The sequence below is a fragment of the Haemaphysalis longicornis genome, unplaced genomic scaffold, assembly GCF_048455015.1.
Source record: "Haemaphysalis longicornis isolate Haplotype H1 unplaced genomic scaffold, Haemaphysalis longicornis Haplotype H1 scaffold_4, whole genome shotgun sequence".
Taxonomy (NCBI): Eukaryota; Metazoa; Arthropoda; class Arachnida; order Ixodida; family Ixodidae; genus Haemaphysalis; species Haemaphysalis longicornis.
Genome location: NW_027526361.1, coordinates 110,327,443 through 110,349,796, shown reverse-complemented (window position 1 = coordinate 110,349,796; position 22,354 = coordinate 110,327,443). Strand labels below are relative to the sequence as shown.

The 22,354-nt window shown below is 50.1% G+C and overlaps 1 pseudogene; it reads left to right on the top strand.

Moving 5' to 3' along the window:
- The first annotated feature begins 2,053 nt into the window (after positions 1-2,053).
- LOC144179923 (uncharacterized) lies at positions 2,054-19,337 on the top strand (annotated as a pseudogene).
- The last annotated feature ends 3,017 nt before the right edge of the window (positions 19,338-22,354 follow it).

Here is a 22,354-nt window from a genome sequence, read left to right as displayed (position 1 = left end):
GTAGCGCACATCTGCTGGAGCAGGTTCCGATAGCTGTTTTTATCCTGACCACGTGTCGACTTCGCAGGGTTCAAAGGATCCCTCGAAGCCCCAGCTAATACTGGCATAAATGGGCTCGTAGTTCCTATATCGAAGGACGGGGCTTTCAAATCTCACTAGCAATAATTGCCGGTGAGAGTCTTTGTGCTATAGAGCAAATAAATGCGCCGCATACTTTAGCAAGCTTTGAAGGGATCACCGCTCCTTTTATGAAACTACCAAAACTACAATGTGTAATATTGCTCACATTGGCATATTTATTTATAATATATTAGCATTTGGCCAACACTTCATCTTTAGTGGTGATACTGCATCCGATTCCGCAACCTTCACCTAGCAAAGAATATTAGGGACCACGCAAGTTAGCTTGTCTTGCACAAGGACGCCTAGCCACCCGAAACGCGTGGCATTTTAAGCGATGTTCATCGCCAGAGTAGTATTTTATTATATTGTCACGTAGCATTACCTGGTGCAGAGCGTGTATACACGAGTTGACTTTCGTTCCTCGGCATGGACGAGCTCGTTGGCCATAAAAACAAGACCCACTCCGGAAGCACTGCTATAGAATTGTTTAGCCGTACCACATGGAAGGGCCAAACACCTGCCTGTTCTATTTGAGCGATCCGACAGCTGTTACATGGGTTCGAAGGGCGCACAGCTTTCGAGCGACGAGCAGAACGCTCGGTCGTTAGTCCTAACTGAAACGCAGCAGTTGCAACGAGAGCGCTTTTCAACTAAAAATTCATTCGCGACGCAGGCTTTGAGAAAGTGGATGTGCCGCAAATCTTTTGAGGGTCGGTGCAAGTGCTAAAGGACGTATGCAATGCTTTTCCCGTTAGTGTAATAGTAGTGTATATACATCGTTGTCGCTTTCGTACATCTGGCTTGGTTCTGACACAATTGTACCTACGTTTATTTTCGATCAACACCAAATCAGAAACACACGATCTGTACCGCGTCGTTTGTTTATTGGGACCGTTGTTGCGCGCGATTTCGAAGTTATTCTTGATGAAGCGCAACAAACAAACCTGCTTGTTGAGTTTGGCATTGTCAACAATAAAGTTGCTAACTCGGACAACCATACATGCCATTTCTCCATACCATCTAAATACCTCGACATCCTGGATCATCATCGGTTTCAATCACGAACTAAGCCCCTCCCCCTCATCACAAGGTAGAAAACAAGAAAGAAACAGCACTTCGCAAAATCTTAACGAATACATGTCCACACGGAAAATAAGATTTATCCCTCCTAGTTCTCCAAAATAGGCAACATTTTCCAATCTCCCTGCACCCTCGTTAAACGGGTAGTGTTTAAATCGCTCTATCCCTCAAAACTCGAATGCGGAACTTCAGTATTGAATTCATGGAGCAAATCACTAATAAATGCAACTGGAGCAATTTAGAAGCGAGAAGAACGTCTAATCCTTCACGATTGTGGCCGCTAAGGAAATCGACTTTGGCAACTGAAGATGTCGGGCATGAAATCTTTGTCTTTGTATTTGTCGGTGTCTTTGAAATCTATACATTGGACACCAGTATTAAAAATGCCCTTACCTCAGTACTGAATCATGTTTTATTTCCGTAGACAACTCCTGCGAAATTATAATACCCAAATTCCGCACTGTAAACTATTCAAATTCTTTTTGGAATCGCCTACCCCCAGTTCCAATGCTTACTTACAACATTTAGGGGCTTATGAGTAAGGTGTCGGATAACTATACTTAAGTATAGTTTTTGTGACCCCAGTTTTGCACCAGTGTTAGTTCCAGTCGCCGACCATTTTTTCGGACTCGACGGGACTCTCCGATAAGTCCGAATAATCGGTAGTCCAAAAAAAAGGATTCACTAAAAAAAAACCTTTATTGCCCCAACGGCTGGAAAAACGTATGTATGCGCGTCTGTACACACCCATGCCTACGCGCGACTAAGTCCGCCTCTATTTCCGACAGCGTTTGTCCGTCACTGGAGGCCGACAATAGCACTGTTAGGGCTCGCGCTAGATCAGTATTTAATGCCTCTGGCGTTGGTGCACGTCATCATCGGAGTCGCTGTCCACCTGCGCCGGTTCGAGGACCTGGCGTACGATTTCGTCATCATCCAACTCGGCACACGGCAGGACGGCACTATCGATGTTGGTGAAATCTTCAAACGTAGCCGCTCCCACATCGACACCGCTAGCACGGAGGTCATCGAAAATGTCGGATTCTGCGGCAGGCGGTACCTCAGCTGTGGGGTTCTGGACTGCGTGACTATTTTCGTCCTCACTGCCAACCACAAATTCCGCATGCCGAAAGCAGCTGCGGATCGTGTCCTGCGTCACTGCCCTCCAAGCATCAGACAAGATGCTGATAGCCGACAGCACATCCACAGCGTAGCTTTTGTCACTGTCCACACACAGCAGCACACGAAGCAGCACACGATTCAGAAGGCGCGATCGGTAGTGCAGCTTCAAGTTCTTGTGGTATTCGGCGGCAAAAATTCCAAAGTGGTCGCTTTCAGGTTGCTGATATGCCCGTGGGCACCACAGTTATCAACGAACATAAGCACCTTGCGCTTCTGTTGCTCGTACTTACGTTCGAGCTTCCGCATATACTGCTCTAAGAGGTACTGCGTAATCCAGGCCTTTGAGTTCGCTTCGTAACAAACTGGGAGCGATTTAAGTCCTTTAAAATATCTCGGGTTTCTTGATTTGCCTATGACGAGAAGGGAAGCTTCACCGTCCCCGACATGTTGGCTCCCACGACAACCGTCAATCGCTCCTTACTGTGCTTCCCGCCGTAGCAGGGTTCGCCAGAGAACGCAATCGTCTTCTCAGGCAACATCGTGTAAAACAAGCCAGTCTCATCACAGTTGAATATGTTGTCTGGGGTGTACTGGCACAGCAGGGAACACAGCTTGTCGGCGCGGTAATTCGCCACAAGGGCTACGTCGACAGCCCCGCTCTCGTCACAGATGTGTTTAAAGGCCACGTCGTATGTTTTCTTGAAGTTGCGCAGTCAGCCATCGCTGAACTTGCAGTCCGTAATATCCATGCGCAGGGCGAGCGTCTCTGCCGTTTTCCTAGACATATCTCCAGAAACTGGCACCTTTCTAGCCAAAGTTACGCGCAACCAGATGTTAAGTGCCTCTTCCAGCTTTGGGTGGGTGCTGTCTCGGAGATTCTTCCGCTTTACCGCAGACACTTTTTCTGCTGCCTGCGGGATCTTCTCCTTGTTCTTCAAGTAATCGGAGACGGTTTGCTTTGACACCGAAAATTTGCGACCAACTTCGCATTGCGGTCGGCCGCTACCAAATTGACGGATAATGGCAGCTTTTTTCTCCTCCGTGAGTGTCGGTAGTTGCCTCCTTTCTTTTTAACTCGGGATAGCTCCTGACGGCGCAGTCCTGACGGCGCAGGTGGCCGTGGTGGCACGCGTGGCGTCGGAGCCATTTCAGAAGATCAGTCTTAGCCCGCCAAGCAGCAGACTCAACGGTACACAAAGCACAGAAAGCAACTGACCGTGACCGCGGCCAGAATGCGCAACCACGTATCGGGCAGTCCGACAACTGCCTTCTGTTGTGCCGCACATCCGCCAGGTGGCGACGCAGGTCCCGTGAGAGCACCGTGAGAGCACCGAAGCGGGAGTCCAAAAAGGCGAACGGTGGGCTATGCGGCGTCCGAAATATCGGTCCTGGATATACATGTACTTCAATGGGACAAGTGGCCGTGCTGCGAAGGTGTCCGAATAAACAAGCGTGTCCGAATTTTCGGCGTGCGAATAAACGGTCGGCGACTGTATTTATTTATTTATTTATTTATAAAAACCTTACAGGCTCCAGATGTGGCATAGGGTAAGGGGGGCATACAAAAAAGAGGAACTTGGGGCATATAGCCAACACATTCAAAAAGGGAAATATAAACAAGATTAACAGGTCATCATTATACATTTTTAATGAAAAGGTACCCTCAAAAATTCATAAACACTGAAATCAAAAGAAAAATTCAAGGAAAGTGTAAACAGAGATAGAAAGCATGGTTATCGAGTATGTGGGAAGCACACATGCGAAGTAAAAAGATTAGGAAAAATGCGCATTTAGTTGTTCACGAAATTTGTCATGGTTTGTTATAGAAGCGATAGCGTCCGGAAGTTCATTCCAATGAGATATGGCGCGAAGTAGAGCCGATGAATTGAATGCAAGTGTTTCCCCATAGATACGCTTAAAGCTGAATTGATTGTGTAAACGTGACGAGACGCGTGAAGGGGGTTCGAGGGGGAGTGGGGATGGGTTATCACTATGGGCGTATTTGTGAAACAAACACAAAAGAGCGACCATGCGACGAACTTGTAGTGGTTGTAATGAAAGGTCAATTTTAATGTGTGATACTTGAATTGCGACTATAGTTCCGAGAAATAAAACGGGCGACTCTGTTTTGGATGGACTCGACCACATTAATTAAGTAGCTTTGATGAGGTGATCATATAGATGAGGCGAATTCTAGCTGCGGGCGGACGAATGTGAAGTAGGACAATTTGCACATGGCTGGTGGCGCGTTACGCAGGTTACGACGCAGGTGTCCCAAAGTTTTAGATGCTTTTGCGCAGATTGAAGTAATGTGAGTGGACCAGGAAATTGTAGAAGTGAAATTGATACCTAAATATTTGTAGGTACTGGCTCGTGATATTGCTGCGTTATTTACATGGTAAGTGAAATCAGAGTGAGTATGCTTACGAGAAAAGGAGATAGTTTTGCACTTAGTTGTGTTTAACATCATTTGCCAAGTCGCGCACCAGGAATTAATTTGGTCGAGGTCTTTTTGCAAGGTAATGTGATCTTGGGCAGTGTTAATGACACAATAAATGATACAGTCGTCTGCGAAAAGCCGCACGCATGATGAAATGTTATTGGGCAAGTCATTAATGTAAATTAAAAAGAGTAATGGACCAAGGACGCTGCCTTGAGGTACCCCTGAGGTGACGTCAGTTATAGTTGAGGAAGAATCATTCACGATGGCAAACTGTTGGCGAAGCGACAAGAAGTTTCGCAACCACGATAAAGTTAATGAGTCTATGAGGAGAGCTGATAATTTAGAAATGAGGCGACAATGAGCGACACGGTCAAATGCCTTAGAAAAGTCGAGGAGTATGCAGTCTGTTTGCTGGTTATTATTTAAGTTGAAATGCAAATATGAGGAAAATTCACGCAACTGGGTATCACAGGAGAAACCTTTTCTGAAGCCATGCTGATCTTTGTGGAAGTACTTATTTTTCTCTAGGTGTCTGAAAATGTGCGATGCGATGATGTGCTCAAGTAACTTGCAGCAGATGCATGTTAATGAAATGGGTCGATAGTTCTCGTGTGACGTTTCATTACCATCTTTGAATACGGGAATGACTTTGGCTATCTTCCAATCTGTGGGTAGCTGGCCTAAAATTAAAGACTGTTTGAAAATATGAAATAATATTTGACTTGAGACGTTTACTGTCTTTTTTAGTATCTTATTGTTGATGTTATCAGCGCCACTAGAAGTGGATACTTTTAGATTATCAATGAGAGAGACGATTCCTTCAGGGGTGATATCAATTTCCTCCATAAAAGGGCAATCAAGGTCACTAACAATGGGCACATTGGTATGACCTTCTCTGGTGAAGATAGACGTGAAAAATGAGCTGAAGGCGGATGCGCACTGTTCATCAGAAAGGGGAGTGTCGTTATCAAACAAGCAGATTTTATTATCATGAACACAGGGGAAAATTGTACGCCAGAATTTTCTAGGGTTGTTTTTCAGAATAGAAGGAAGATCCTGTGTAAAGTACTTGGTTGTGGCCCGGTCTAACTCCAGCTTATATACTTTCAGGAAATCGGTGTATTTTTTACATGAGGATGCGGAAGGCTCGTTCTTTGCATTTTTGTACAATCTTTTCTTTTTATTTCTCAATGTTCGAAGATTTTTATTAAACCATGGGTTAGTTTTGTGGTTACTGATATTAATTAGGGGTACGTACTTATCGACTTACGAGCACAATTTGTACTTAAAAAGGAGGCAGTTGGATTCCACAGTTCCGTCGTTAAATGTGGGCAGAAAAAGTTGATTAAGAAAGACATCCAAGTCATAGTTCATGCAAACGTAATTCCCTCTGCTATAATCGCGAATTTTTTTATTGCTGAATCCTGTTTCTGGAGTAGGCATTTCAACGGTTAACTGGATTAGTTTGTGGTCATAAATCCACCCAAATAAGATAACGGGCCTATGGTTTCAGGTGCAGTGGTGAAAATTAAATCTAAAACATTAGGTCCCGGGTTGGTTGGTCTACAATTTGAGAGAAATTAAAGTCCAGAATTCAATTTAAGAAATCGGTTGAGCTGCTACAAGTGGATGACAACAAAGGCCAACCAATTTGCGGGTAATTGAAGTCTCCAAGAAGGTAAACTTCATGCCCCCATATTTCTTCAAAGCGAGGTTAATACTGTCAAACAAGTCATCAATAAATGAACTGGAAGCATCGGGAGGACGGTACACCAATTAAGATTTTACTAGTTGAGGTCATGCAAGAAACCCAGATTATTTCTATAGGCGACTCAGTTTCAATGACGAAGGATGAAATTGTTTTTTTAACTGCAAGAAGAACACCACCGCTCCTTTTTTGGCGGCGGTCCCGTCGGTATATAATAAAGTTATATCTATCCGGAAGGACCTCGCTATTGCCTATTTGGTCATGTAACCACGTCTCGGTTAATGCCAAAATGTCAGTGTCGCTGTACTCAATAAAAGAACAAATATAATCCTGTTTAGGCAGCAGGCTGCGGATGTTAGTGAATGATAAATTCAAAGAAGGATTAGTAGGACGTGACAGAGGCGGCTTGGGGACATGTGAACATGTTCTCTTTTTTAACTATCTTGATGATAACTCAACAGTGTTGGAATCGGGATTATACACGTATGTCTCTTTACCCATGCGCAGCTTGTCAACAGACAAGTTAAATTTCTGTTTTTGTATTTTTGCAAACTCGACCAGTTTGCGCCTTGCTAATCTTGTAGATGGTGAAAAATCCTCGCCAATCGACACGGTTGACCCTTTAAGTTTAAATGCGGATGAAAGAACTTTCTGCTTATCTTTGTAGAAGGAAAATTTCGCGATTATTGGCCTTTGTTTCTCGGGGGAATAACGGCCAAGCCTATGAACGCGTTCGAATTGAGTGCTCGTGCTAGGCACCTCACGTTTATCTGTGCAAAGTTTGATAATTGTTTCTTCTGATGCAGCCCAATCTTCGTTCTCGTCATCATCAATCCCGTAGAACAGCAGATTAGAACGTCGCATTCTGTTATCCGCATCGTCGCACCTTAACGTAACAGTCTGTAACTGGTTTGTTAATGTGTGTAAAACATTACTAGAAGTGCCTTCCACTGGAGAGTTTTGAGAGGCGACACTAGTTTCAAGGGCAACAATCCTTTCAGTGAGGCGTTTAACTTCATTATCGGTTGCCAACTGTTTTTCCTTTAAACCCTGGAGTTCACTTAGTATCGTCTGCTGCCCTGCTTCGATTCGGCGCACAGTTTCTAACAGAGGCGATGGTGTTAGAATCGCTATCTTTGTCAAGACTACCACCTTTCTTAGTGGGGCCGGGATTTGTTTCCACGTCCCCTGACAACAACAAATGCATGAAGTCAACACATTGTGACCCTTTCCGTGAAGGCAAGCACAACAACCATTTCATTTGTTCATAAACGTCTATTGGGCACAACACCGCTAGCAAACAGTAGTCACTACTCCGAGCACAGGCAGCAAAGTTCATATATCTAACCTGAAACAGGAGGAGCGGTGAGCATGCCATCCTGCTTGCGGTGAAGTGCCCGAGGGGGATCGTTGCTTGCGGCCTTTTACTCCCGCGCCACTTGATTCGGTACTGTTGCTCGTCCCGCGTTGCCAGATGACGGTGCTGGTGGTGACCAAAATTAGCGAAACAGGCACATCGGCAGCCCAGTGCTGCGGCGAGGCGATGAAACCACATTGCAACGGCCAGGGAGCCAAGCAGGTCAGACCACCGATGAGGGAAATCTGAAACAGGAGGAGCGGTGAGCATGCCATCCTGCTTGCGGTAAAGTGCCCCCGTGTTAAGCGTACTGCCGTGTTGTGATTAACTTAGAGTTTGTGCATATTTATTTATATTCACGGTCCTACATCGGTAAATAAGCGTCGTTATATATTTTGTTTTCTGAAGACCACGAGCTCAGCTGTTTTCTGAGTCTTCGCATCTCAACTGCGAAGGGGCCAATTTTTTTTTTCTTCTGAAAAAACCGTCGCTCAGTTCGCGCTTAAGTTATACGGAGGTCAAATTTTGTGGTTAATTTTGTTTAAAACCAAGAACGAGTACCAGATTTAGCTGCTTATTCAGAACAAAAATAAAACGAATTTCGCCTGTGAGAAAATGACAGGCGCCTTGAACGTTCGCGCCCTATTTGGAACGGCGACACCATTTGGGTATGCAGAACGAAACGCACAATACCGAAGCCAAGTGCGGCGGCAGAAGAAATACCGCTCTTGGTGACTATTTTACGGTAATCACAAATAGTTCCATCACAGGTGACAGTAATCATCATGAAATATTCCCTCGGTTCATCTTTGCGAATGCCAATAAATGTAGAATATTTTTTTCACCCGCTTTGAGATATTGACTGTTGTCTGCTGTGCCAAATTACTCAGCTTTCATAAATCAGGCTCACGATTTATTATTCGCGTTTGTTGGTTTGTTCTTGTTTTTCATTTGTTATTCCTTGCGTGCCTGTCTCTGTATGTGACGTGCCGCTATGAGATAATTCATTGCAGGCGAACAGATTATGTTTTCATCTGCAGTAACCAATCTCATGATGGAGCGTCACAAACCCGGCTGCGGACGTACACAATAACAGTAGCACAAAAACAAGCCATCAAGAAGGAGTCCCGAGTCAGATTTTGGAACGCTGGTTAACCTGTCACATCCCACGATCCGAAAGCAAATAACGAAAACGTTTATTGGCGATCACGGCCGAGGCAATTGCCACCAGCCTCGAAACGCCCGTGCCGGTGCAGTCAGCTGTTCGCAGGGGGACTGCAGTATACCTGCGCTTTTCGGCGACCATCCCCCCTGCGGAGGTTGCGCTGCACAAGCTCCGACGGCCGGTGAGAATGTGCCGACCGCGACCACTGCAGTGCGGCAGGTGTGGCAGGCTGGACCACGCCACCGCGAGCTGCAATCGTGAGAGGAGGTGCTGGCGATGCGGGGGTTCCCACCTGAGGGCCGCGTGCAAGGCCGCGAAGCCTTATTGCACCAACTGCGGGGGCCCCCACGTCGTGCTCGACCACTCCTGCCCGCGCTGGCAGGAGGAGCGCCGTCTGTGTGCCGAACTAGCACGAGCCCCGGCGCCTGCCTCTCGCTTTGACGTCCGTGCGGCCCTGCGAGCGGCCACCCAGCCTCAGCCAACGCCTGTCCAGCAGCAAGGCAGCAGAAGCAATGCCGCCGGGACGCAGCAGACAGCCCAGCGACAGCCCAGCAGCCAGGCAGCCTCGGCGCGGTCGAAGCGAGGTCGGAAGAGCGGATGCAAGCAGCCGCCCTCGCGGCCACACACCGAGCCCCCCCATGGCTAGGAGCCGCCGCACACAGCCACTGGTGCCTACAGTGCTGCAGTGGAACGTCAATTCTCTGCGACCGCATCGTGCGGAGTTGAGTGCGTTTCTGCTGCAGCACGAGCCCCCTGTCGTGGCTCTACAGGAGAGCTATGTGCGTGTGGGAAGGGACGGCTCGGGGGGGATTCGCCTGCCGGGTTACATCGGCTATCACAGCCCCACGGCGTGTGACAGTGCCCAGTGCTCGGCGGTGGTGTGTGGCGACCCGTCCCACCCCCCACGAACCTCGCGTGCCTCACTGTTTGTGAGGAACGATGTGCAGCACGCAGAGCTGGATACCAGTGTGGTGACGATAGTGGTGCAGGAGTGCGTGGCAGTGAAGTTAAGGCTGAGTGCGGGTGGTGCAGACATTACAGTGTGCAGTGTGTACGTGCGCCCTGGTCAGCGCTGGGACGCGTGCCTCCTGGATCGGCTGGTGTCCCTGTGCGCAGCCCGCTATCTCCTCTGTGGTGACTTCAACGCACACCACACTGCGTGGGGAGATGGCCGGATGGACGCTCGCGGTGAGCATCTGTGGGACGCCATGCTGCGCCTCAACCTGTCTGCGCTGAACACTGGTGAGAGCACCTTCCGGCGTGGCAATTCCGCAGCCACCGCCATTGATCTCACCCTAGTGTCAGCCGGGGTTGAGGCCACCTGGAGGAGGGAGCCCAGCCCGTGGGGCTCCGACCACTACCCACTGCACATCGCACCACCCGACAGTACAGCCAAGCGAGCCGCACTGCACCACGTCACCCACTGGGACCGGTTCCGGCACTGCCTCGCCGAGCAGGACCTGGGGGAAGGAGTCGAGCTGTTCCGGGGCCTGGTTTGCTGCGCCAGGCAATCCACACAGAGCTGCACAGCAGGCGAGGGGGCCACCACGCCGGACCTGAAGCTGCTGCAGCTTCGGGCGGTGCGCAACCGCGCGGAGAGGAAGGCTCAGCGCTCGGGGGAGCGGGCGGACTGGACGGCGTACCGGCGAGTGGATGCGGCGTACCGCCGTCACGCCAACCGCCTGAGCCGGCAGCGCTGGGCCGAGCTTTGCGTCAGCTCGGAGGCCGACCCACGCTGCCGCCGCCTCTGGGGCATCTGCAACTCCATCCTGAAACCCCAGAGAAACCGCAACCCCCTGACTGCCATGGCCATCCGCAAGCAGGCCAGCTTTGCGGAGTTGGCCGACCTCTTCGATGCACAATTCCTGCCACCACACCAGGCGGAATCAGGGCCCGCTGCTGCTGTTGCTGGGACGGGGGAGGTGCACCACCCCCTCAACAACACCCCCATCACAGAGACTGAGCTCCGCAGTGCCCTCCGCAGCTGCAAGCGTAAGTCGGCGCCAGGAGCAGACGGCCTCACCTACCAGATGATGCGCAATCTGGATGAGGTGGGGTTCGGCCGACTCCTGGCCGCCTACAACGTCATATGGGACACGGGCCAACTGCCACCTGAGTGGCTGCTGGCCATCTTGCGGCCCATACCAAAGCCAGGCAAGGGCCTTGTGGCAGTCACGGCGTACCGGCCTGTGGCCCTCACATCCTGCGGCTGCAAGCTGCTCGAACGGGTGGCACTGCGAGGGATGGAGGCCATCGGTGCGGAGGAAGAGGCCATCCCCGAGCAGCTGACGGGCTTCCGGAGGCACCGAGCAGCCACCGACTCCATCGCCGACGTCGTGGCGGCCCTTGAACACGCCAGGACCACCAAGCAGGTGGCGGCCCTGGTGCTGCTGGACGTGAAGGGCGCCTTCGACAACCTGCAGCGTCATGCCATCTCCCTGGCCATGGAGGAGGCTGGCATTGCGGGCAAGCTCCGGGGCTTCGTCGAGGCGTTCCTGATGGGCCGCACAGCGCAGGTGCAGGTCGGGGACGCCCTGTCGGCTCCCCGGCCGGTGAACGTGGGCACCCCACAGGGCTCCGTCATCAGCCCCTTCCTCTTCAACCTGGTGATGGCAGCCCTGCCAGGCTGCCTGCCCAGAGGAGGGGGCCATCGAGTGTACATTTTGGTGCACGCCGACGACATCGCCCTGTGGGTGCTGGGGCCCAATGGTCAGGGCCGAGCCATTGTACAGCAACTGCAGGCCGCCATGAATGCAGTCCGTGCCAAGCTGGCGGGCGTCGGCCTACAGCTGTCGGCGACAAAGACCTACGCCATGCTGGTGCATCCGGACGCCGCCGCCCGTGGATGGACCCGGCGCCTAACCATCGATGGCGAGGAGCTCCAGTGGAGGACCAGGGTGCAGTACCTGGGGCTCACCCTCGACCACCGACTGAACTTCCGGCAGGGGGCCAAGGAGCTCCGAGCCAGGGCGCAGCTGGCCACCACGGCAGTGCACAAGATGGTGGCCCGGGACAGCGGCTGCTCGCAGCGGACGGCCCTCCGGCTGTACAGTGCTTCGGCGGTGGGTCTCCTTATGTACGCGCTCCCACTGGTGACCCTGCAGAAACCCACCTGGCGGCAGCTGGAGGGAGACCACCGCAAGGGGGTCCGCGCTTGCCTCGGCCTGCCCCAGAGCTCGCCGTGCGAGAAGACGCTGGCCGAGGCGGGGGCGTAGACCCTAGAGATGACAGCTGACTTACGGGCACTTGGCCAGATTGACCGGCTGAGACGCGCCGAGGGAGGCGGTCCGCTGCTGCGGCGGCTGAAGAGCCACCACCACACGCGCATGGGGCGCATGCTGATGCTCTACGAGGAGGTGGTGGGCCCCGTGGACGCGGGACCTCGTGGCCCAGCTCCTGTTCTGGCAGCTGACGTGCGGCTGGACCTTCCGGGGCTGCACAGCAAGCGGCGGACACCCCACTGCGGGCAACTGCAGCTGGCCCGGGGTGTCGTCTGGGGCGACCTAGACGGTCACGCCCTAGTATACACATATGGGTCGGTGCGGCAGCAGCAGGGGCGGCCGCAGCGGCCGCCGTGCTGGGAGAGGCCACCCGACAGGCGCGGCTGTCCTATGCCTCTTCTTCGGCCACGGCTGAGCTGGTGGGGGTCGGACTGGGCCTGGACCTGCTGCTGGAGATGGAGCCCTTGCCCGAGCGCTGCGCCCTGCTGTGCGACTCCCGAGTGTCCCTGGTGCATCTTCAGGACGGAGACTCGCACTCCCTGTTGGTGCGTGGCATCCGGGAGAAGGCGGCACAGCTGGCGGACCGGGGCACTCAACTGTGCTGCAGTGGGTCCCCGCCCACATTGGTCTGGATGGCAACGAGCGGGCGGACGAGCTGGCCGCCGGGGCACACGCGCTGCCTCCGTCGGACATGGTGGCTCAGGCGGCAGCGAACGACGCCCGCCTGCTCATCCAGCGACCCGCGGCTGCGTGTCGGAGGGGGCCTGCCGCCTGTGCGGGCCTCACGCCTACCTCGGCGACTGCGCTCGGCCATCCTGCGCCTCCGCGTGGGGGACGTGTGGACGGCGGAGCGGAAGCACCGTCTGGGGCGGGCGACCAGCCCCGCCTGCACCCACTGCCGAGCGCCCGTGCAGTCCCTGCCGCACGTACTATACGGGTGCCCCATGTTTGCGGCAGGGCGGGCAGACCTGCTGGTCGTGCTTTTGCCCCCGGGCAGTGCTAGGGAGCCAGACAAAGTGCTCGAGGCCCTGGGTACATACCTGCGGGCCTCGGGGCTGCACAGCGCACTCCACTACAACTCTGCCTAGCTGCCCAGATCGTGGTGGAGTGCTGCTGCTGAAGCAGCTTCTGTACTTGTGTGTGTGCGTGTGTGACCCCTTTTACATGTCTGCTTTGTCCTTTGTAGATTCATGTGTTGTCTATATCTGCAGTGTTTCTCTGTAATGTTAATTTTCTCAATGTGTAACTCCTTTTTTTTTCTCTTAATCCCCGTTTTTCCCTTTCTTTCTCTTTTGTGTTTTATATTTACCCTTATTCCCCTTGTTCCTTTTTTTCTCTTTTGTGTTTTATATTTACCCTTGTGCGTGTTACATACATTGTAATGTCAACCTTCTCCCCTATCCTCCTATTCCTATGTATTCTTTTCTCCCTATCCTCCCCTCCCCCCTACACCAGCAGGCGTTCCGGTGTCCACCCCCTAGGCGAGACAATTTACGCCTGTTGGTGGATTTTCCTTTTCCAAAGAACAATAAATACATACATACATACATTGGTAACAATGAACGGTGGGAATATTTTATTGTGGTTTGTATGAACCCTCAAGAGAACATTTGTGAACCTCACAACCTAGCGACGAAAGAGGTTTTCTGATCTTGTGCCGAATAATTAGGCCCTTTCCTACCATAAACCGCTATCGCGTGCCGGTATTCTCGCCATCAACGAGCATACCGGCACGTCTTCTCTTTACCGCGAAGTCGTCGCTGTGCCCGATTCCAGCTGTACAGTTTTACTGTACAGTTTACTGTACAGTTCCAAGGGTGCCGTCGTTTTCGTGAACCTTTATTGAACACGGCAGCTGCAACACCTAGTGCTCCCAAAAAATTGTTGAATGAGCCTAGAAACGACATCGAGTAAAAACGTCAAACTCAAACCAAAACTACAGCTAACGGCCGAAGGCAACAGCACATTTTATGACGCCACCATGGACAGTCAGATACATCTGTAGTCACCGGGGAACACATCCAGATACCATTACGGTTTGTGTTCATTGTGGGTGACTAAGCGTGGTTCTTCATGGTAAATACTGGACTACTCTTAGAGCTGTCATATTGAGATGAGCGAGATTTTAAGCGGTATTTTTCAACAAATCTCCCTGCACGCACGTCAACGCCCCAGAGCAACAGCTTGCGTCGGAGCCAGGCCGTGCCCCGGATTCACTCTCTAGTGTCGGAGAAAAGCTTGGCATTTATTTGCTGTGCTTTATGCGGAAAATTTGTGGCACGAAACATGAAGGTTGCTTACGTTGCCGCCTGCAGCTGCACACGCAAGAGTACTGTGCGACGTGACAGATGAATATGCTACCGCTGTATTGTCGGTTTGAAAGATTTTCCAGTCAGAACCACCAGTGATAGGAGTGGGTTAGGTTCTTTTTGTGTATACGCCTCGAGCGCGGCCTGTAGGGGCGCCACTGAAATCCCCCTAGCGGCCCGTTTCGAAAGCAGGCGCGGGAGTCCCCGGCCCGCTCCACCCTGTCGCCGTTGCTTTTGGGGCTCGTTCAAGACAGCGATTTACCGTTTGTCCGCGTTCGAAATACCGAATAACGTGGAGCAGGCACTCTGTTTGCAAGCCTGGTCTGTTCACGAGAGTATAAACGTTTATGACGCGATCTTAGAAAGATCTATATGAGCGCCGGGCGTGTGTCACAGGCCGGCGTCCCGAAGCGAGCATTTGCATGCAGCTGATTGCAATCTGCTGCCCTGAAATTTAATGGCAGTGTCTCCGTAAGCAGTGTTTCCTCCGATGGTCATGTTGCGGATATATGATGTAAATCGACTTTGTGCACTGCAAAATGCAGCGGAGCACTCATACCTGACAGCACGCAAGTTACGCTTGCCAATATCACATATCAGATATTGATCAGTACCCTGAAAAAGCCAATGCGGCATAAATTTCGCAAACATTGTACCAAAGAAGTACGATGGATAATGCAAAATTACACTCCGGAGTCAGCACACGACGACAAATTTAATGCTGGGTCGTCTTGTCTCGAGGTGAGCGCTCGCAAAGATTCATCTGTTACATTTATCCTCCACGAGAAGCGCGAAGATGGGCTTGTAGAGTAATCCGCGTCCGTGACCAAACTCTTCTTCGAAACATCGTCGTATGACACAGAGAGACTGCAGAATCTAGCATAAACCTAAATCAGAGACCCTTATCAGATACGACACTCTTCCAACGAGCCCGTGTGTACGAGATTTGGGCGCAGGTTAAGGATCTCCAGGTGGTCAAAATCAATCCGGAGCCCTCCACTACGGCGTGCCTCATCGTCTCCGTTGCGTCAGCGCGATAAACCCTGCAATCAATCAATCAACTCTTTCAACCTGGTATTTATTGTGAACTCCTACCCTGTATTCTTCAAAAAATGCGTCCGCCGAGTGATCAGCCATTCGTTGAAGGCGAAAAACAAACGAAAAGTGAACACGCAGCTTGTGTGTGATTACTAAAACGTTCATTCGTTGATTTCGCTCCGCATTTGTAAACAACGATACTTGAGCGTCCTCCTCCTCACCCCCCCCCCCTTATTGTCTAGCGAAATATCAGTGCATTTGTCATCTAGTTGGTCTGGTAAATACTACCTTGCTCAAACAAACGTCTTTAGCATTTCAGAAGCTGCTCTCGGTTTTTTTTTCATTCCCGTACGACTATTCTATTTATTCCAGACTTGCAGACCATTCATTTTCCCGTGGTTTTATTAACATATACCTTTGGTTCTTACTATAAGACATGAGTGGCACATATCTGACAATGCACAGCCTTTGAGTGTACTTAACGTTTTCGCGTGGCTTATATTCCAATAAAAGGCACAAGTTTTTGTGAGCTATTGGGTTATCACATCCCCGAAACATATTTTTCTACGACGTACATATTCGAAGCAAAGCCGCATTTGTTTTCTGCGCTGCAAAACGAACCCACCTCTTACAGTGCCAATGTCAGGTCTAAACGAGGTGACAATAAATAGAATTCACTTGTCCTGACGTGTTCGAAGGTGACAGCGGTGAGATGGTGCTGCCGTCGCCGACGACCGCAAGAGCGGCCAAGAAGCGCGCAGAACCGCCTCCCCGGGTAGCTCTTGTTGGCGTTCGAGCGCTCTACCAAGACGCAGCTGTTTTTTTAAGCACCCTACACGTGCAGTTAGCTTACAGACGTCACCATAACAAGTTGTTTAGAGCGCGGAAAGGCAAAGAGAAGCGAAAGAGAACCAAAACACTGCGTGACCACCTATCAGCCACGCAGCGCTAATCCCGCAAACGCCGCGGAGAAGCGGCGGCGGGCGGCGCAGCGATCGCGAATCTCGAGGCGTATATCCTTGACTGCCGCTAACAATCCGCAGCACTCTAACGTCACCTCAATTTTCGTTTTTTGACGTAGGGTTTGTTTAAACTTTCCCATTTACAGTATTGTTGGGACCGATAAACGGCCGTTCGTCTTCGGATGTCCGAGGAATATTAATGCAATTATGGTAGATATCCCACAAATCGACGTGAGTGATGAAGACACTGGGCGGCACCGACCATGCTGTGAGTGTTACAGGATTACAGGATGGGTACTTTAATTGAGATTCGCTGCTTCGCGCTCTCGTGGTCCGGCTGGGCTACACTGCATCTGACACGAGCGGAAGTCTCACATACCAGCGACAACTCTATAGCTGACGCTGCAGATATTACAGGCGAATAATACAAAAAAATGAGCGCTATACTTCGTGAAACCAACTTTCCCCGAGAAAATACGCATCCGCAAGTAGATTTATTAGCGGCAAAGCGTGTTCAGCGGCCCCATAGGTATGAATTTTTGTATAGCTCTTGCTAGTGGCGCGAAGTATAGCTGATAAGCTGGCGCGCCCTGCTGTCGGCAAACAAGGACGATGCGTGCAGCGGCTTCTTGCGCTAAACGACAGATGGCGAGCGGAGTCCACGGTGCGTAGAAATACTCCGCGAAGAGTCGTCAGTGTGAACGCCACAGCTCGTTTCGCGGCTATTTTGAATTCTACATCGCGTGGCATGGATGAAATTTCGATTCTACGAGGACCGCCGAAAAGGGACTTAAGTCTGTAGGGCTTTGCTCGTTTACTTACCATTTGTGTGAATGGTAGGCGCGGGGCTGGAAGGCCTACGGCGAAAATATGGTCGGCACTCTGGCTGCTCAATATTATCAGTAGAGGAGGCGAAATAAAAAACGTGGAGTACCAAAAAAAAAGAAAAAACCTGGCCATCTCCACTAATGTGAAGCCTGGGAGGGGCGAAGCATCCAGTGTATAAGTCATGATGAGGTTGAGATGATGCGGTTTCGATGTATGATGCGGTTTCGAAGTCATTATGAAGTGTATAATGCCGTATAGATGCTGAGCACTCGGCGTCTTCGGCCTTGGAGTCTTAGCGTTTTTGCCCACGGACATGAAACCGTTGGAGTGTAGAGGTATACAGCTTTGCTGGAAAAGCATCGTGGCTGAAGCACGAAGCGTTCTAGCGCGAAGCGTTGCAAAACGAGTTTCCCTGTGTTTCAATACAGTGACTACTTGAGATGTCGATATGCCGAGTACCTGGGTGGTTCACCCCTAAAAATCTGGTTGCTACATTCTTTATACTGGAAGGCGCGGATTTATTCAGTCGGTGCTTACCGTAAGACCTGAATGCGAATGAACTACAAAACCAAAACTTGCTTGCATACAGGAAAAAACAGAAAAGGCTAGTTCTGCGGCTTCATAATATTTTCGGACCTACAATACAGTTTCCTGCCAGTAACATCACTGACGGCTCTTCAGAACATTTCAAAACAATACATGTGTGCAGCACACTGAGTTCTGTCCTGAACAAGTAGAAACTAATTATCAGCAGATAGTAACTGGTAAGAAACCAAGACAAAAACGTTAAATGCTAGCTTCCAGTAGCGAAGTGCCCGAGAACTCGTAATTTACATTAACTATAGGCGTGTACACGAGGGTTCCTAGGGGGGCATGGACCCCCGACTACTTGGGAAAGGCGCAAAATTGCTGATGACATTTAAAAAAATACAGAAAATACATTTAGTTATGTAATGTCACCAGAACCACGCGAGCCCAGATGATGACCCGGCTCTAGCAATACCGATTAGCGAGGTGGACAAGAGAGCCAGGCGAGCTCGCGGACCTATCCAGTCTCATCTAAGCAGCTATGCACAAACAAAATAACAAAATCGAAAGCGCTGCTTTTGTGTACACTGCCTTGAAAACTTTCGCTGGCTTGAGTACAATCCAGCGAAAGATGCGGCATTTTTTTCGTGCATTTCCATCGGGAGTGGTATACCAAAGCGTAATCCGTACCCATCATTTATGTCCACTGGGTTTCGAAACTGGAGGAAAGCGACAGACAAGTTCAATCAGCATGAAAACTCTCAGGTTCATGTGAAGAGTACCCTATGCTGGAATTGCTCTAAGGCAAGCATGTCAGCCGTTTCAATGCTCGATGACGGCTTCGAACGACGAGCGTCTAAAGTGAAATAACAGTGAAAAAAAAAACGCGAGTTGCCAAAGCATCTCATTGATGTCGTAGTTTTTTTTCGGTCAGGCCATTGAGAGGGCAAAGTGAGAGTGACGAAAGTGTATCGCAACGCCTGTATTTAGAGATAACTAATCTCTTAATAAAATATGACCCTTTGCTGCGATATCCCCTATAAAGTGAAGCCCTAAAAGTGCCTCCTACAGCAGTAACACGATACAGACGTACACGCTGGAGTCACTGCATGCAACCATGATGTCTTCGATTATGACGCACATACCAGGAAAAAATATTTCGCTCATATGGGAAGAAACGAGTGGCTTTGGTCATCACGAGCAACTTTCTGTTATTGTGAGGTATTGCTGCGAGATTAAGAAAAGACCAGAAGAGGTATTTCGTGCGCTCGAAAGTCTAACAAAGTTAGACAGCGGCTCTGTGTTTTCCGTTCTACAAGCTGTGCTTACTCGCCTCAATGGTTAATGGCATTCTGTAAGATCCGTCTGCGTTGACGGGGCTTCTGATATGTCTGGACACATATTCCGTGTTCAAACCAAGTGCAAAGAGCAGAACAACCTCGGGTATGTTTAGTGCTATGCGCACTGCTTTAACCGGTTGCTTGTGGATGGATGTTGGTCGAGAGCGGAAAACGGAGTGTTTGGTTTTTTTTTTTTTTTTTGAATTCTGCAACTTGCGTACAATTTCATTGGAAGCAGTGCTGAGCGCCATGCTGTACTCGAACAAATTTGAAAAACTGTAGGTACTAAGCTCAGAACTTTGAAGTCGTTGTCTATGACCCGGTGGGTATGTCCTGCTGCAGCTGTAGAGGCCGTTCGTAAAAGCTACACTGAACTGTCAAGTGCTGTATCGAAGACTGTGGAGTCACACATCACCCCGAGATGGTACCTCTTTTCCCATTTCACAGGCTTTGGCTTTGTGTGGGGCATTAAAATAGCTCACACTGTTCTAAAGCTTATTCCACACGTTAGCCGAGCTCTTCAGGGCTCCAAAGCTAACTTCACTGCTGCAGTTAATGAAGTCAGGCACCGTCAACAAGCACTGCGAGAAACGGGGCATGATAGAACAGCGTTTGTAAATATGCTTTCGGTGGCTTGTTCCTTGTGCAGAGCGAATGAAATCGTTATCCCGGCTTTCAGAAACGAAAGCTTTCGGAGCGAATCGACGAAAACTGCGCGAATGAATGCTTATTTACGACAAAAGAGGAATAGTTTCGTGTCGGTGTCTCTGTTCCGAAGCTGCACGCCCGTATTCAGGGAATCGAGGAAAGATTCACGCGGGAGAGCTTATCTCCTGTCTGCCATGCAGGGCGTCGTGAGGCTCTCTGCAGGAAACAAGCAGACAGCTATTTTTTGTAGCTTTTTTGAGAGAGATGCAGACAGCTTACTGACCATGTTATAAGTGTTACGTCCAAGTCTTACAGGATGGGTACTTTAATTGAGATTCGCTCCTTCGCGTTGGTCTGGGTGGGGTACACTGCATCTGTACGAGCGGAAGTCTCTTTCACATGTCAGCGACAACTCTATAGCTCACGCTGAAGATATTACAGGCGAATAATACAAAAAAAATGAGTGCTATACTTCGTGAAACCAACTTTCCCCGAGAAAATACATATCCGCACGTAGCTTTACTAGAAGCAAAGCTTGTTCCACGGAACCACACGTATGAATTCTTGCATAGCTCTTGCTAGTGGCGCATGGCGCGAAGTACTATAGCTGATATGCTGGCGCGCCCTGCTGTCGGCGAAGAAGGTCGATGCGTGCAGCCCCTTCTTGCGGGGCGCGACAGATGGCGAGCGGAGTCCACGGCGCGTAGAATTCGGGTGTCCCTATGCGCACGTCACGTGGGAACAATTTTTTTATTTAGTTCCCACGCCGCGTGGGAACAATTTTTATTTTTACTTCGCACGCCGCGTGCCAACAATTTTTATTTCTAGTTCGCACGCAACTGAAAGGGAGAGGAGGAATGCACGTCTAGCCATCACCACCATCGCCCTGTGTGGGGCGCCCGTGTTTGGGCTGCTACATGGAGGAAAACAAGAATTATTTCTAGTTGGTTGGCCCACAACGTGTGAGTGTCAGTTAATTGTTGTCGGAACCTTTGTGACTATATTGCAACGCCAGTTGTGATACATTGAAGGAGTGCTCAGAGTCAGTAATCTCGGTGTTTCAGTTCAGCGGGTTAATTTATGACGATGGTGAACGGTACCGTTTCGGAACGAATATGTTTGTTGTCCCGCGAAGGTTTTACGGCTGCCTACTATTGCTATCAATGAGAGGCAAAATACCTTTGTGCTAGAGACCAGGGAGTATCACTTTCTCCGCGTGCTTTTTGCCGCAAGCGTAGTGCATGTGTGCCAGCTTGACGCGGTCGGCAAACTGACTGCCCACGCCACCCATGACCACGCTTTTTTATTTTTAGCAAGTCATGTGAAAACGAGACTGTAAAAGAGTAAATAAATCGCCACCTTCGAGCGTTCAAGTGGACCGATGTCAGGCCGTCATCCTGTTTACACTTCAAAGGCGCGTTACGGCGCCAAGATGTAACCAGGTGGTTCTGTTGCCTGGTCTGTTTTTTAACTAATCTGAAATGTGACATTCGTGCAAAATTTGAGCGATAATGGCACTAGTGGCCTCGCTGAAAACTTTTTGTTCGTGTATGCATGCTGCAACACTCTCCATTTATGTTTCTGGGGGTTGGGGGGGGGTGACCCCCCCTCCAACAGTGTCTTTAAACTCCAATCTCAAGAACTGCACAATATTTCAATGGAACGCCCGCGGCTTACGATCAAAACTTGCTGATTTTCACCAACTCGTACAGACATATCAATTCCCGGTCATCGTAATCTCCGAGTCCCGCGTTGGCGACCACTTTCGTCTCAAAAATTATTATTTTCTTCATTCGCGCCGCCTTACCGGCATCAGTCGACTATTGATTGGTTTTCGAACAGATATACAGGCTGCAGCAGTTCCCGTTCCTCCTCATGACAATGAGGAATATGTGTGTGCCAACACTGTGATTGGGACTCAGCGGTTTACGTTTATTGGCGCCTACCTAGAACCAGGATCTACCTTCGATGTTTCCAGGCTTGAAAATGTCATCGGTAGCACATCCCCACCCCACATAATTTGCGGAGACTTCAACGCACACAATGAAATTTGGGGAAGTGCACACACCAATCATCGCGGAGCAAGGCTTGCCGAACTGCTCATAAAACGTGGTATTGAACCATTTAATGATGGCAGCATTACTTACCTAAAAAATCCAACAGTCAGCAGCTGCATCGACCTTTCGTTTGTTTCAAACAACTTGATCCAGAAGTTTACTTGGTGTACTGACCTTGAGACGAGAGGCAGTGATCACTTCCCAATTTTAATATCCTACCGAGATGTGTCTGCGTCACGGCGCGAAACCAAATTCAAGTGCACAGACTGGGCATCCTTCAAAAACCGTGTCGACGTGGAGATAACCGCCGCCACTTCCGATGACGACCTAATGCCAATCATGGCTCGTTGTATAAAGGAGTCCTCGAGAGTAGTACGGGAGCGCCTCGCTATGAAAACTGACGCAGAATACGAAAGGCTGCGTGC